This window comes from Nerophis lumbriciformis, linkage group LG28, assembly GCF_033978685.3.
Source record: "Nerophis lumbriciformis linkage group LG28, RoL_Nlum_v2.1, whole genome shotgun sequence".
Lineage (NCBI taxonomy): Eukaryota > Metazoa > Chordata > Actinopteri > Syngnathiformes > Syngnathidae > Nerophis > Nerophis lumbriciformis.
In genome coordinates, this window is record NC_084575.2 from 34839614 (window position 1) to 34856401 (window position 16788).

The 16788-nt window shown below is 26.4% G+C and overlaps 1 protein-coding gene across 1 annotated transcript in view; it reads left to right on the forward strand.

Moving 5' to 3' along the window:
* nhej1 (nonhomologous end-joining factor 1) overlaps nucleotides 1-16788 on the forward strand; it is a 61608-nt gene that overhangs the window by 29134 nt on the left and 15686 nt on the right. The window lies entirely within an intron of this gene.

A 16788-nucleotide genomic window follows, 5' to 3' on the forward strand; every position in this document is an offset into this window, starting at 1 on the left:
TGATTTTCAAGACAAAAAATTATTTTCCAGGTAAAAGTTGATTTTCAAGGAAAAAAAATGATTTTCATGACAAAAAATATTTTCAAGGTAAAAGTTGATTTTCATGACAAAAAAATTATTTTCAAAGTAAAAGTTGATTTTGAAGACAAAAAAATTATTTTCAAGGTAAAAGTTGATTTTCAGACAAAAAATTATTTTCCAGGTAAAAGTTGATTTTCAAGGAAAAAAAATGATTTTCATGACAAAAAATATTTTCAAGGTAAAAGTTGATTTTCATGACAAAAAATGATTTTCAAAGTAAAAGTTGATTTTGAAGACAAAAAAATGATTTTGAAGGTAAAAGTTTATTTTCAAGGTAAAAGTTGATTTTCATGACAAAAAATGATTTTCAAAGTAAAAGTTGATTTTGAAGACAAAAAAATGATTTTCAAGGTAAAAGTTGATTTTCAAGACAAAAAATTATTTTCCAGGTAAAAGTTGATTTTCAAGGAAAACAATGATTTTCATGACAAAAAATATTTTCAAGGTAAAAGTTGATTTTCATGACAAAAAATATTTTCAAGGTAAAAGTTGATTTTCATGACAAAAAATGATTTTCAAAGTAAAAGTTGATTTTGAAGACAAAAAAATGATTTTCAAGGTAAAAGTTGATTTTCATGACAAAAAATGATTTTCAAAGTAAAAGTTGATTTTGAAGACAATAAAATGATTTTCAAGGTAAAAGTTGATTTTCAAGACAAAAAATTATTTTCAAGACAAAAAATGATTTTCAAGGTAAAAGTTTATTTTCATGACAAAAAAAATATTTTCAAAGTAAAAGTTGATTTTGAAGACAAAAAAATTATTTTCAAGGTAAAAGTTGATTTTCAAGGGAAAAAAATGATTTTCATGACAAAAAATATTTTCAAGGTAAAAGTTGATTTTCATGACAAAAAATGATTTTCAAACAAAAAATGATTTTCAAAGTAAAAGTTGATTTTGAAGACAATAAAATGATTTTCAAGGTAAAAGTTGATTTTCAAGACAAAAAATGATTTTCAAGACAAAAAATGATTTTCAAGGTAAAAGTTTATTTTCATGACAAAAAAATATTTTCAAAGTAAAAGTTGATTTTGAAGACAAAAAAATTATTTTCAAGGTAAAAGTTGATTTTCAAGGGAAAAAAATGATTTTCATGACAAAAAATATTTTCAAGGTAAAAGTTGATTTTCATGACAAAAAATGATTTTCAAAGTAAAAGTTGATTTTGAAGACAAAAAAATTATTTTCAAGGTAAAAGTTGATTTTCATGAGAAAAAATGATTTTCAAAGTAAAAGTTGATTTTGAAGACAATAAAATGATTTTCAAGGTAAAAGTTGATTTTCAAGACAAAAAATGATTTTCAAGACAAAAAATATTTTCAAGGTAAAAGTTGATTTTCATGACAAAAAATTATTTTCCAGGTAAAAGTTGATTTTCAAGGGGAAAAAAATGATTTTCATGACAAAAAATATTTTCAAGGTAAAAGTTGATTTTCATGACAAAAAACGATTCTCAAAGTAAAAGTTGATTTTGAAGACAAAAAAATGATTTTCAAGGTAAAAGTTGATTTTCATGACAAAAAATGATTTTCAAAGTAAAAGTTGATTTTGAAGACAAAAAAATTATTTTCAAGGTAAAAGTTGATTTTCAAGACAAAAAATGATTTTCCAGGTAAAAGTTGATTTTCAAGGAAAAAAAATGATTTTCATGACAAAAAATATTTTCAAGGTAAAAGTTGATTTTCATGACAAAAAATATTTTCAAGGTAAAAGTTGATTTTCATGACAAAAAATGATTTTCAAAGTAAAAGTTGATTTTGAAGACAAAAAATGATTTTCAAGGTCAAAGTTGATTTTCATGACAAAAAATGATTTTCAAAGTAAAAGTTGATTTTGAAGACAATAAAATGATTTTCAAGGTAAAAGTTGATTTTCAAGACAAAAAATGATTTTCAAGACAAAAAATGATTTTCAAGGTAAAAGTTGATTTTCATGACAAAAAATTATTTTCAAAGTAAAAGTTGATTTTGAAGACAAAAAAATTATTTTCAAGGTAAAAGTTGATTTTCAAGACAAAAAATGATTTTCCAGGTAAAAGTTGATTTTCAAGGAAAAAAAATGATTTTCATGACAAAAAATATTTTCAAGGTAAAAGTTGATTTTCATGACAAAAAATATTTTCAAGGTAAAAGTTGATTTTCATGACAAAAAATGATTTTCAAAGTAAAAGTTGATTTTGAAGACAAAAAATGATTTTCAAGGTCAAAGTTGATTTTCATGACAAAAAATGATTTTCAAAGTAAAAGTTGATTTTGAAGACAATAAAATGATTTTCAAGGTAAAAGTTGATTTTCAAGACAAAAAATGATTTTCAAGACAAAAAATGATTTTCAAGGTAAAAGTTGATTTTCATGACAAAAAATTATTTTCAAAGTAAAAGTTGATTTTGAAGACAAAAAAATTATTTTCAAGGTAAAAGTTGATTTTGAAGACAAAAAATGATTTTCAAGGTCAAAGTTGATTTTCATGACAAAAAATGATTTTCAAAGTAAAAGTTGATTTTGAAGACAATAAAATGATTTTCAAGGTAAAAGTTGATTTTCAAGACAAAAAATTATTTTCCAGGTAAAAGTTGATTTTCAAGGGGAAAAAAATGATTTTCATGACAAAAAATATTTTCAAGGTAAAAGTTGATTTTCATGACAAAAAATGATTCTCAAAGTAAAAGTTGATTTTGAAGACAAAAAAATGATTTTCAAGGTAAAAGTTGATTTTCAAGGTAAAAGTTGATTTTCATGACAAAAAATGATTTTCAAAGTAAAAGTTGATTTTGAAGACAAAAAAATTATTTTCAAGGTAAAAGTTGATTTTCAAGACAAAAAATGATTTTCCAGGTAAAAGTTGATTTTCAAGGAAAAAAAATGATTTTCATGACAAAAAATATTTTCAAGGTAAAAGTTGATTTTCATGACAAAAAATATTTTCAAGGTAAAAGTTGATTTTCATGACAAAAAATGATTTTCAAAGTAAAAGTTGATTTTGAAGACAAAAAATGATTTTCAAGGTCAAAGTTGATTTTCATGACAAAAAATGATTTTCAAAGTAAAAGTTGATTTTGAAGACAATAAAATGATTTTCAAGGTAAAAGTTGATTTTCAAGACAAAAAATGATTTTCAAGACAAAAAATATTTTCAAGGTAAAAGTTGATTTTCATGACAAAAAAATTATTTTCAAAGTAAAAGTTGATTTTGAAGACAAAAAAATTATTTTCAAGGTAAAAGTTGATTTTCAAGACAAAAAATTATTTTCCAGGTAAAAGTTGATTTTCAAGGGGAAAAAAATGATTTTCATGACAAAAAATATTTTCAAGGTAAAAGTTGATTTTCATGACAAAAAATGATTCTCAAAGTAAAAGTTGATTTTGAAGACAAAAAAATGATTTTCAAGGTAAAAGTTGATTTTCATGACAAAAAATGATTTTCAAAGTAAAAGTTGATTTTGAAGACAAAAAAATTATTTTCAAGGTAAAAGTTGATTTTCAAGACAAAAAATGATTTTCCAGGTAAAAGTTGATTTTCAAGGAAAAAAAATGATTTTCATGACAAAAAATATTTTCAAGGTAAAAGTTGATTTTCATGACAAAAAATATTTTCAAGGTAAAAGTTGATTTTCATGACAAAAAATGATTTTCAAAGTAAAAGTTGATTTTGAAGACAAAAAATGATTTTCAAGGTCAAAGTTGATTTTCATGACAAAAAATGATTTTCAAAGTAAAAGTTGATTTTGAAGACAATAAAATGATTTTCAAGGTAAAAGTTGATTTTCAAGACAAAAAATGATTTTCAAGGTAAAAGTTGATTTTCATGACAAAAAATTATTTTCAAAGTAAAAGTTGATTTTGAAGACAAAAAAATTATTTTCAAGGTAAAAGTTGATTTTCAAGACAAAAAATTATTTTCCAGGTAAAAGTTGATTTTCAAGGGGAAAAAAATGATTTTCATGACAAAAAATATTTTCAAGGTAAAAGTTGATTTTCATGACAAAAAATGATTCTCAAAGTAAAAGTTGATTTTGAAGACAAAAAAATGATTTTCAAGGTAAAAGTTGATTTTCAAGGTAAAAGTTGATTTTCATGACAAAAAATGATTTTCAAAGTAAAAGTTGATTTTGAAGACAAAAAAATTATTTTCAAGGTAAAAGTTGATTTTCAAGACAAAAAATTATTTTCCAGGTAAAAGTTGATTTTCAAGGAAAACAATGATTTTCATGACAAAAAGTATTTTCAAGGTAAAAGTTGATTTTCATGACAAAGAAATTATTTTCAAAGTAAAAGTTGATTTTGAAGACAAAAAAATTATTTTCAAGGTAAAAGTTGATCTTCAAGACAAAAAATGATTTTCAAGGTAAAAGTTGATTTTCATGACAAAAAATGATTTTCAAAGTAAAAGTTGATTTTGAAGACAAAAAAATGATTTTCAAGGTAAAAGTTGATTTTCAAGGTAATAGTTGATTTTCATGACAAAAAATTATTTTCAAAGTAAAAGTTGATTTTGAAGACAAAAAAATGATTTTCAAGGTAAAAGTTGATTTTCAAGACAAAAAATTATTTTCCAGGTAAAAGTAGATTTTCAGGGAAAAAATGATTTTCATGACAAAAAATATTTTCAAGGTAAAAGTTGATTTTCATGACAAAAAATGATTTTCAAAGTAAAAGTTGATTTTGAAGACAAAAAAATGATTTTCAAGGTAAAAGTTGATTTTCAAGGTAAAAGTTGATTTTCATGACAAAAAATTATTTTCAAAGTAAAAGTTGATTTTGAAGACAAAAAAATTATTTTCAAGGTAAAAGTTGATTTTCAAGACAAAAAATTATTTTCCAGGTAAAAGTTGATTTTCAAGGAAAAAAAATGATTTTCATGACAAAAAATATTTTCAAGGTAAAAGTTGATTTTCATGACAAAAAAATTATTTTCAAAGTAAAAGTTGATTTTGAAGACAAAAAAATTATTTTCAAGGTAAAAGTTGATTTTCAGACAAAAAATTATTTTCCAGGTAAAAGTTGATTTTCAAGGAAAAAAAATGATTTTCATGACAAAAAATATTTTCAAGGTAAAAGTTGATTTTCATGACAAAAAATGATTTTCAAAGTAAAAGTTGATTTTGAAGACAAAAAAATGATTTTGAAGGTAAAAGTTTATTTTCAAGGTAAAAGTTGATTTTCATGACAAAAAATGATTTTCAAAGTAAAAGTTGATTTTGAAGACAAAAAAATGATTTTCAAGGTAAAAGTTGATTTTCAAGACAAAAAATTATTTTCCAGGTAAAAGTTGATTTTCAAGGAAAACAATGATTTTCATGACAAAAAATATTTTCAAGGTAAAAGTTGATTTTCATGACAAAAAATATTTTCAAGGTAAAAGTTGATTTTCATGACAAAAAATGATTTTCAAAGTAAAAGTTGATTTTGAAGACAAAAAAATGATTTTCAAGGTAAAAGTTGATTTTCATGACAAAAAATGATTTTCAAAGTAAAAGTTGATTTTGAAGACAATAAAATGATTTTCAAGGTAAAAGTTGATTTTCAAGACAAAAAATTATTTTCAAGACAAAAAATGATTTTCAAGGTAAAAGTTTATTTTCATGACAAAAAAAATATTTTCAAAGTAAAAGTTGATTTTGAAGACAAAAAAATTATTTTCAAGGTAAAAGTTGATTTTCAAGGGAAAAAAATGATTTTCATGACAAAAAATATTTTCAAGGTAAAAGTTGATTTTCATGACAAAAAATGATTTTCAAACAAAAAATGATTTTCAAAGTAAAAGTTGATTTTGAAGACAATAAAATGATTTTCAAGGTAAAAGTTGATTTTCAAGACAAAAAATGATTTTCAAGACAAAAAATGATTTTCAAGGTAAAAGTTTATTTTCATGACAAAAAAATATTTTCAAAGTAAAAGTTGATTTTGAAGACAAAAAAATTATTTTCAAGGTAAAAGTTGATTTTCAAGGGAAAAAAATGATTTTCATGACAAAAAATATTTTCAAGGTAAAAGTTGATTTTCATGACAAAAAATGATTTTCAAAGTAAAAGTTGATTTTGAAGACAAAAAAATTATTTTCAAGGTAAAAGTTGATTTTCATGAGAAAAAATGATTTTCAAAGTAAAAGTTGATTTTGAAGACAATAAAATGATTTTCAAGGTAAAAGTTGATTTTCAAGACAAAAAATGATTTTCAAGACAAAAAATATTTTCAAGGTAAAAGTTGATTTTCATGACAAAAAAATTATTTTCAAAGTAAAAGTTGATTTTGAAGACAAAAAAATTATTTTCAAGGTAAAAGTTGATTTTCAAGACAAAAAATTATTTTCCAGGTAAAAGTTGATTTTCAAGGGGAAAAAAATGATTTTCATGACAAAAAATATTTTCAAGGTAAAAGTTGATTTTCATGACAAAAAACGATTCTCAAAGTAAAAGTTGATTTTGAAGACAAAAAAATGATTTTCAAGGTAAAAGTTGATTTTCATGACAAAAAATGATTTTCAAAGTAAAAGTTGATTTTGAAGACAAAAAAATTATTTTCAAGGTAAAAGTTGATTTTCAAGACAAAAAATGATTTTCCAGGTAAAAGTTGATTTTCAAGGGAAAAAAATGATTTTCATGACAAAAAATATTTTCAAGGTAAAAGTTGATTTTCATGACAAAAAATATTTTCAAGGTAAAAGTTGATTTTCATGACAAAAAATGATTTTCAAAGTAAAAGTTGATTTTGAAGACAAAAAATGATTTTCAAGGTCAAAGTTGATTTTCATGACAAAAAATGATTTTCAAAGTAAAAGTTGATTTTGAAGACAATAAAATGATTTTCAAGGTAAAAGTTGATTTTCAAGACAAAAAATGATTTTCAAGACAAAAAATGATTTTCAAGGTAAAAGTTGATTTTCATGACAAAAAATTATTTTCAAAGTAAAAGTTGATTTTGAAGACAAAAAAATTATTTTCAAGGTAAAAGTTGATTTTCAAGACAAAAAATTATTTTCCAGGTAAAAGTTGATTTTCAAGGGGAAAAAAATGATTTTCATGACAAAAAATATTTTCAAGGTAAAAGTTGATTTTCATGACAAAAAATGATTCTCAAAGTAAAAGTTGATTTTGAAGACAAAAAAATGATTTTCAAGGTAAAAGTTGATTTTCAAGGTAAAAGTTGATTTTCATGACAAAAAATGATTTTCAAAGTAAAAGTTGATTTTGAAGACAAAAAAATTATTTTCAAGGTAAAAGTTGATTTTCAAGACAAAAAATGATTTTCCAGGTAAAAGTTGATTTTCAAGGAAAAAAAATGATTTTCATGACAAAAAATATTTTCAAGGTAAAAGTTGATTTTCATGACAAAAAATATTTTCAAGGTAAAAGTTGATTTTCATGACAAAAAATGATTTTCAAAGTAAAAGTTGATTTTGAAGACAAAAAATGATTTTCAAGGTCAAAGTTGATTTTCATGACAAAAAATGATTTTCAAAGTAAAAGTTGATTTTGAAGACAATAAAATGATTTTCAAGGTAAAAGTTGATTTTCAAGACAAAAAATGATTTTCAAGACAAAAAATATTTTCAAGGTAAAAGTTGATTTTCATGACAAAAAAATTATTTTCAAAGTAAAAGTTGATTTTGAAGACAAAAAAATTATTTTCAAGGTAAAAGTTGATTTTCAAGACAAAAAATTATTTTCCAGGTAAAAGTTGATTTTCAAGGGGAAAAAAATGATTTTCATGACAAAAAATATTTTCAAGGTAAAAGTTGATTTTCATGACAAAAAATGATTCTCAAAGCAAAAGTTGATTTTGAAGACAAAAAAATGATTTTCAAGGTAAAAGTTGATTTTCATGACAAAAAATGATTTTCAAAGTAAAAGTTGATTTTGAAGACAAAAAAATTATTTTCAAGGTAAAAGTTGATTTTCAAGACAAAAAATGATTTTCCAGGTAAAAGTTGATTTTCAAGGAAAAAAAATGATTTTCATGACAAAAAATATTTTCAAGGTAAAAGTTGATTTTCATGACAAAAAATATTTTCAAGGTAAAAGTTGATTTTCATGACAAAAAATGATTTTCAAAGTAAAAGTTGATTTTGAAGACAAAAAATGATTTTCAAGGTCAAAGTTGATTTTCATGACAAAAAATGATTTTCAAAGTAAAAGTTGATTTTGAAGACAATAAAATGATTTTCAAGGTAAAAGTTGATTTTCAAGACAAAAAATGATTTTCAAGGTAAAAGTTGATTTTCATGACAAAAAATTATTTTCAAAGTAAAAGTTGATTTTGAAGACAAAAAAATTATTTTCAAGGTAAAAGTTGATTTTCAAGACAAAAAATTATTTTCCAGGTAAAAGTTGATTTTCAAGGGGAAAAAAATGATTTTCATGACAAAAAATATTTTCAAGGTAAAAGTTGATTTTCATGACAAAAAATGATTCTCAAAGTAAAAGTTGATTTTGAAGACAAAAAAATGATTTTCAAGGTAAAAGTTGATTTTCAAGGTAAAAGTTGATTTTCATGACAAAAAATGATTTTCAAAGTAAAAGTTGATTTTGAAGACAAAAAAATTATTTTCAAGGTAAAAGTTGATTTTCAAGACAAAAAATTATTTTCCAGGTAAAAGTTGATTTTCAAGGAAAACAATGATTTTCATGACAAAAAGTATTTTCAAGATAAAAGTTGATTTTCATGACAAAAAAATTATTTTCAAAGTAAAAGTTGATTTTGAAGACAAAAAAATTATTTTCAAGGTAAAAGTTGATCTTCAAGACAAAAAATGATTTTCAAGGTAAAAGTTGATTTTCATGACAAAAAATGATTTTCAAAGTAAAAGTTGATTTTGAAGACAAAAAAATGATTTTCAAGGTAAAAGTTGATTTTCAAGGTAATAGTTGATTTTCATGACAAAAAATTATTTTCAAAGTAAAAGTTGATTTTGAAGACAAAAAAATGATTTTCAAGGTAAAAGTTGATTTTCAAGACAAAAAATGATTTTCCAGGTAAAAGTTGATTTTCAAGGAAAAAAAATGATTTTCATGACAAAAAATATTTTCAAGGTAAAAGTTGATTTTCATGACAAAAAATGATTTTCAAAGTAAAAGTTGATTTTGAAGACAAAAAAATGATTTTCAAGGTAAAAGTTGATTTTCAAGGTAAAAGTTGATTTTCATGACAAAAAATGATTTTCAAAGTAAAAGTTGATTTTGAAGACAAAAAAATGATTTTCAAGGTAAAAGTTGATTTTCAAGGAAAACAATGATTTTCATGACAAAAAATATTTTCAAGGTAAAAGTTGATTTTCATGACAAAAAAATTATTTTCAAAGTAAAAGTTGATTTTGAAGACAAAAAAATTATTTTCAAGGTAAAAGTTGATCTTTAAGACAAAAAATGATTTTCAAGGTAAAAGTTGATTTTCATGACAAAAAATGATTTTCAAGGTAAAAGTTGATTTTCAAGACAAAAAATGATTTTCAAGGTAAAAGTTGATTTTCAAGACAAAAAATGATTTTCAAGGTAAAAGTTGATTTTCATGACAAAAAATTATTTTCAAAGTAAAAGTTGATTTTGAAGACAAAAAAATTATTTTCAAGGTAAAAGTTGATTTTCAAGACAAAAAATTATTTTCCAGGTAAAAGTTGATTTTCAAGGAAAAAAAATGATTTTCATGACAAAAAATATTTTCAAGGTAAACGTTGATTTTCATGACGAAAAATGATTTTCAAAGTAAAAGTTGATTTTGAAGACAAAAAAATGATTTTCAAGGTAAAAGTTGATTTTGAAGACAAAAAAATGATTTTCAAGGTAAAAGTTGATTTTCAAGACAAAAAATTATTTTCCAGGTAAAAGTTGATTTTCAAGGAAAACAATGATTTTCATGACAAAAAATATTTTTAAGGTAAAAGTTGATTTTCATGACAAAAAAATTATTTTCAAAGTAAAAGTTGATTTTGAAGACAAAAAAATGATTTTCAAGGTAAAAGTTGATCTTTAAGACAAAAAATTATTTTCCAGGTAAAAGTTGATTTTCAAGGGAAAAAAATGATTTTCATGACAAAAAATATTTTCAAGGTAAAAGTTGATTTTCATGATAAAAAATGATTTTCAAAGTAAAAGTTGATTTTGAAGACAAAAAAATTATTTTCAAGGTAAAAGTTGATTTTCATGACAAAAAATGATTTTCAAAGTAAAAGTTGATTTTGAAGACAAAAAAATGATTTTCAAGGTAAAAGTTGATTTTCAAGACAAAAAATGATTTTTCAAGGTAAAAGTTGATTTTCATGACAAAAAATTATTTTCAAAGTAAAAGTTGATTTTGAAGACAAAAAAATGATTTTCAAGGTAAAAGTTGATTTTCAAGACAAAAAATGATTTTCAAAGTAAAAGTTGATTTTAAAGACAAAAAAATGATTTTCAAGGTTAAAGTTGATTTTCATGACAAAAAATTATTTTCAAAGTAAAAGTTGATTTTGAAGACAAAAAAATTATTTTCAAGGTAAAAGTTGATTTTCAAGACAAAAAATGATTTTCCAGGTAAAAGTTGATTTTCAAGGAAAAAAAATGATTTTCATGACAAAAAATATTTTCAAGGTAAAAGTTGATTTTCATGACAAAAAATGATTTTCAAAGTAAAAGTTGATTTTGAAGACAAAAAAATGATTTTCAAGGTAAAAGTTGATTTTCAAGGTAAAAGTTGATTTTCATGACAAAAAATTATTTTCAAAGTAAAAGTTGATTTTGAAGACAAAAAAAATTATTTTCAAGGTAAAAGTTGATTTTCAAGACAAAAAATGATTTTCCAGGTAAAAGTTGATTTTCAAGGGAAAAAAATGATTTTCATGACAAAAAATATTTTCAAGGTAAAAGTTGATTTTCATGACAAAAAATGATTTTCAAAGTAAAAGTTGATTTTGAAGACAAAAAAATGATTTTCAAGGTAAAAGTTGATTTTCAAGGTAAAAGTTGATTTTCATGACAAAAAATGATTTTCAAAGTAAAAGTTGATTTTGAAGACAAAAAAATGATTTTCAAGGTAAAAGTTGATTTTCAAGACAAAAAATTATTTTCCAGGTAAAAGTTGATTTTCAAGGAAAACAATGATTTTCATGACAAAAAATATTTTTAAGGTAAAAGTTGATTTTCATGACAAAAAAATTATTTTCAAAGTAAAAGTTGATTTTGAAGACAAAAAAATGATTTTCAAGGTAAAAGTTGATCTTTAAGACAAAAAATTATTTTCCAGGTAAAAGTTGATTTTCAAGGGATAAAAATGATTTTCATGACAAAAAATATTTTCAAGGTAAAAGTTGATTTTCATGATGAAAAATGATTTTCAAAGTAAAAGTTGATTTTGAAGACAAAAAAATTATTTTCAAGGTAAAAGTTGATTTTCATGACAAAAAATGATTTTCAAAGTAAAAGTTGATTTTGAAGACAAAAAAATGATTTTCAAGGTAAAAGTTGATTTTCAAGACAAAAAATTATTTTTCAAGGTAAAAGTTGATTTTCATGACAAAAAATTATTTTCAAAGTAAAAGTTGATTTTCAAGACAAAAAATTATTTTCAAAGTAAAAGTTGATTTTCAAGACAAAAAATGATTTTCAAAGTAAAAGTTGATTTTAAAGACAAAAAAATGATTTTCAAGGTAAAAGTTGATTTTCATGACAAAAAATTATTTTCAAAGTAAAAGTTGATTTTGAAGACAAAAAAATGATTTTCAAGGTAAAAGTTGATTTTCAAGACAAAAAATGATTTTCCAGGTAAAAGTTGATTTTCAAGGAAAAAAAATGATTTTCATGACAAAAAATATTTTCAAGGTAAAAGTTGATTTTCATGACAAAAAATGATTTTCAAAGTAAAAGTTGATTTTGAAGACAAAAAAATGATTTTCAAGGTAAAAGTTGATTTTCAAGGTAAAAGTTGATTTTCATGACAAAAAATTATTTTCAAAGTAAAAGTTGATTTTGAAGACAAAAAAAATTATTTTCAAGGTAAAAGTTGATTTTCAAGACAAAAAATGATTTTCCAGGTAAAAGTTGATTTTCAAGGGAAAAAAATGATTTTCATGACAAAAAATATTTTCAAGGTAAAAGTTGATTTTCATGACAAAAAATGATTTTCAAAGTAAAAGTTGATTTTGAAGACAAAAAAATGATTTTCAAGGTAAAAGTTGATTTTCAAGGTAAAAGTTGATTTTCATGACAAAAAATGATTTTCAAAGTAAAAGTTGATTTTGAAGACAAAAAAATGATTTTCAAGGTAAAAGTTGATTTTCAAGACAAAAAATTATTTTCCAGGTAAAAGTTGATTTTCAAGGAAAACAATGATTTTCATGACAAAAAATTATTTTCAAAGTAAAAGTTGATTTTGAAGACAAAAAAATGATTTTCAAGGTAAAAGTTGAATTTCCATCCATCCATTTTCTACCGCTTATTCCCTTCGGGGTTGCGGGGGGTGCTGGAGCCTATCTCAAACAATAATATATATTAAATAATAATACATTAACATCAAAAAAATTAAGGCAAATTGAGCCACAATAACTTAACAGCACCATAGGCTCAGTAGGCAGAGATTACAAAGGAAAATAACAAGTTAGCCTTTACGCAAACCATAAACTGAAAGGTGTGGGCTGCACCTGAGAAGACACTGTGCACTTCTGATTGGTGTTTGTATGCATGCGTGTGTGTGTGCGTGTGGGTGTGTGTGTCTATGAGGCTGCAGTGTGTTAATAAATGTCCCCACACGATGTACATTTGACAGTGATTCATAGCAGGGAAGCTAACATCAGCCTACGGTGACAGCCAAAATATCTACTAACGTTACTTACCGCCATGTGCTTCCTCAAATTTGACGTTGAGTTCATGTAAGCTTAAGCTTGTTGTTTGCCGCTGAAACTTTATGTCCAGTTAATCATGTGACCGCCTGGTGAAACGGAGTCAAACGTCACCAGTGACTGCATTTGATTGGTGAAACGCAGGCATGCGATAGATCCTACTTTGAAGGTTTGTCTGACAAACCAAAACAAGCAAAGCGTGCATTAACAGATGGATAAAAATCAGTAGCGAGTAGCGAGCTGAATGTAGATAAATGGAGCGGAGTAAAAGTAGCCTTTCTTCTCTATAAATATTAGTGATGGGTTGATGAGGCGTCATGAAGCGTTTCGACACATTGCAAAACTGTATTGATACTGTGTCGATACTGTGTCACTAAATACTGACATCTGCTGGACATTAAAAATCCCTACAGGCAACCTATGGACCGACTCAACTGACACTGATTTGATGCCCTAGTACAGGGGTCACCAACCTTTTTGAAACCAAAAACTACTTCTTGGGTACTGATTAATGCGAAGGGCTACCAGTTTGATACACACTTAAATAAATACATATATTGTCATTTGTAAGTTACACGTAAGTGTGATTTAAACAAGAATAGCTAAATAAATACATTTATATATATAAAAAAAATGGGTATTTCTGTCTGTCATTCCGTCGTACATTTTTTTTTTCCTTTTACGGAAGGTTTTTTGTAGAGAATAAATTATGACAAAAACCACTTAATTGAACGGTTTAAAAGAGGAGAAAACACGAAAAAAATAAAAATAAAATTTTGAAACATAGTTTATCTTATATTTCGACTCTTTAAATTTCAAAATTCAACCGACAAAAAGAAGAGAAAAATTAGCTAATTTGAATCTTTTTGAAAAAATTAAAAAAATAATTTATGGAACATCATTAGTAATTTTTCCTGATTAAGATACATTTTAGAATTTTGATGACATGTTTTAAATTGGTTAAAATCCAATCTGCACTTTGTTAGAATATTTAACAAATTGGACCAAGCTATATTTCTAACAAAGACAAATTAGTATTTCTTCTAGATTTTCCAGAACAAAAATTTTAAAAGAAATTCAAAATACTTTGAAATAAGATTTAAATTTGATTCTACAGATTTTCTAGATTTGCCAGAATAATTGTTTTGAATTTTAATCATAGTAAGTTTGAAGAAATATTTCACAAATATTCTTCGTCGAAAAACCAGAAGCTAAAATATTTATTATTCTTTACAATAATAAAAATAAAAAAAATTACTTGAACATTGATTTAAATTGTCAGGAAAGCAGAGGAAGAAATTTAAAAGGTAAAAAGGTATATTTGTTTAAAAATCCTAAAATCATTTTTAAGGTTGTATTTTTTTCTCTAAAATTGTATTTCTAAAAGTAATAAGAAGCAAAGTAGAAAATAAATGAATTTATTTAAACAAGTGAAGACCCATCCATCCATCCATTTTCTACCGCTTATTCCAAGTGAAGACCAAGTCTTTAAAATATTTTCTTGGATTTTCAAATTCTATTTGAGTTTTGTCTCTTCTAGAATTAAAAATGTCGAGCAAAGCGAGACCAGCTTGCTAGTAAATAAATACAATTTAAAAAATAGAGGCAGCTCACTGGTAAGTGCTGCTCTTTGAGCTATTTTTAGAACAGGCCAGCGGGCGACTGATCTGGTCCTTACGGGCTACCTGGTGACCGCGGGCACCGCGTTGGTGACCCCTGCCCTAGTATATACAATAATATAAATATTTCATTTAGGATTATTTCATATCTTCATTTAAATAAAAATATATTTTGATCTTTTTTAGATACAGTCAATAAATAATGTGAACATGTATCATAACATGGAAATCTAAGAGAACGTGTTGTGGATGATTGTGGACTGGGAATTTTTTTAATTTTATTTTTTTACACATTTTTATAAAAAAAAAAAAAAAGTTTTTCCGACGTATTACATTTTAGACGATTTTTCTTAGTTATTATTTCTTTGGCTGTAGAAAAGAGCCGCTCACAGGGCACAGAGGAGGCGTCAGTGCGACACAGTTGGCGTATCGGTCACGTGACCAAAACAGCTCATGATCGGTCACGTGACTTTCTAAAAGCGGTACGCGCACCGACACAGGGTTTTGCTCTATGAGCTCGACGCATGCGCCGATGCATCGGTGTTGCCGGACCCATCACTAATAAATATACTCAAGTAAAAGTATGTTGCATTAAAACTACTCTTAGAAGTACGATTTATCCCAAAAGTTACTCAAGTAGATGTAACGGAGTAAATGTAGCGCGTTACTACCCACCTCTGACGATAAGACCTTGTATTTCGTGTGACGGCGGCTAATTGAACTTTCCTACGTAATCTGTCACAGGAGGGTAAACTAAAAGGTGTCTTTGTCAAAGTGTTGACGAGATGCCTGGTAATATTGCTCTTTGTCAAACACCAATCTTAATTTGGGGATGAAGCAGCGAGTCATAGATGACTTTTTGATGCAGTGCAGGAAGTTGAGGTCACATGATGTGAAAAAGGCAAACATGGGGTCGGCAACAGTGGGCAGGACAAAGTGAGCGAGTGTGAGACTGGACGGCACCAGCGCCGGCCGCCGCCGACCCCCCTTTAGAAAAACAACAGCTTCTAAAATCAGAGCTGCTAAGAATAGCCAAACGTCAACAGGCTCTACCCTTCCTCGGGTTACCTTCCCCACCACGGCAGGCAGGTTTGGGAGGCGTGGCTACCAGGTGAGTACTCCTTCTGTTCCGCCTCTTTCATCTCCACAGGACTTTGTCCCTGTTACTGAACGAGAATAGAACGTTCCAGGCCAATCCCCGGGCAAACTAGAGTGTGGAAGAGGTTATTGAACTCTTGTGTCAGCAGCCTTTCCTGTTTAGGGCTTGTAAAAAAAAAAAAACACAGAGCAATGTTCACTTTAATTGAAATGTTTGTCATGGTATCTGATGTTTAGTTTCAGAACAAAGGAAGCTCAGCATCTCAGAAGGTGCAGAGGAGAGTCTCACTGGGAATGAAAATGCAGTACACTGCAAAAAGTGAAATCTAAGTACCGTATTTTCCGCACCATAAGGCGCCCTGGGTTATAAGCCGCGCCTTCAATGAACGGCATATTTCAAAACTTTGTCCACCTATAAGCCGCCCCGTGTTATAAGCCGCATCTAACTGCGCTAAAGGAATGTCAAAAAAACAGTCAGATAGGTCAGTCAAACTTTAATAATATATTAAAACCAGCGTGATGTGGGCGCGCATGGAGTCGTATATCAACATGGACGGAGCTGCGTGAAGAAAGCCACCCGGCCTCTTCGCGTAAACTTAAACTTATAACCACTCACTCATCTTTTCTTCATCCATGCCTTCGAGTTAGCTTTTATGATGACGCCGGCTGGAAAGGTCTCTTTTGGCAAGGTCTTCCTTTTGAATATCACCATGGGTGGAAGTTTCTGGCCATTAGCATGGCAAGCTAGTACCACAGTGAAGGATGACTTCTCATTCCCTGTGGTGCGAATATTCACCGTACGTGCTCCCGTTGTATCCACAGTGCGGTTCACAGGAATATCAGTTGCTGTGAAATAGTAATCCGTGTGCGGATGGAGAGATTGCGTCTTTTCATGAACCGGATCCTTGTCGCTTAGTAGGAGCCATTTTGTGGTCTTTACAGATGTAAACACACAAAGGAAATGAAACGTACGGTAATATCCGCGCGCTTTTTCTTCTTCTACGCGGGCGGGTGGTTGCTTACAGTAGAAGAAGAAGCGCTTCCTGTTCTATGGGGGCGGGTGCTTACCTTGGCGGTTGCTTGCGTAGAAGAAGAAGCGCTTCCTGTTCTACCGGGAAAAAAGATGGCGGCTGTTTACCGAAGTTGCGAGATCGAAACTTTATGAAAATGAATCTTAATATTAATC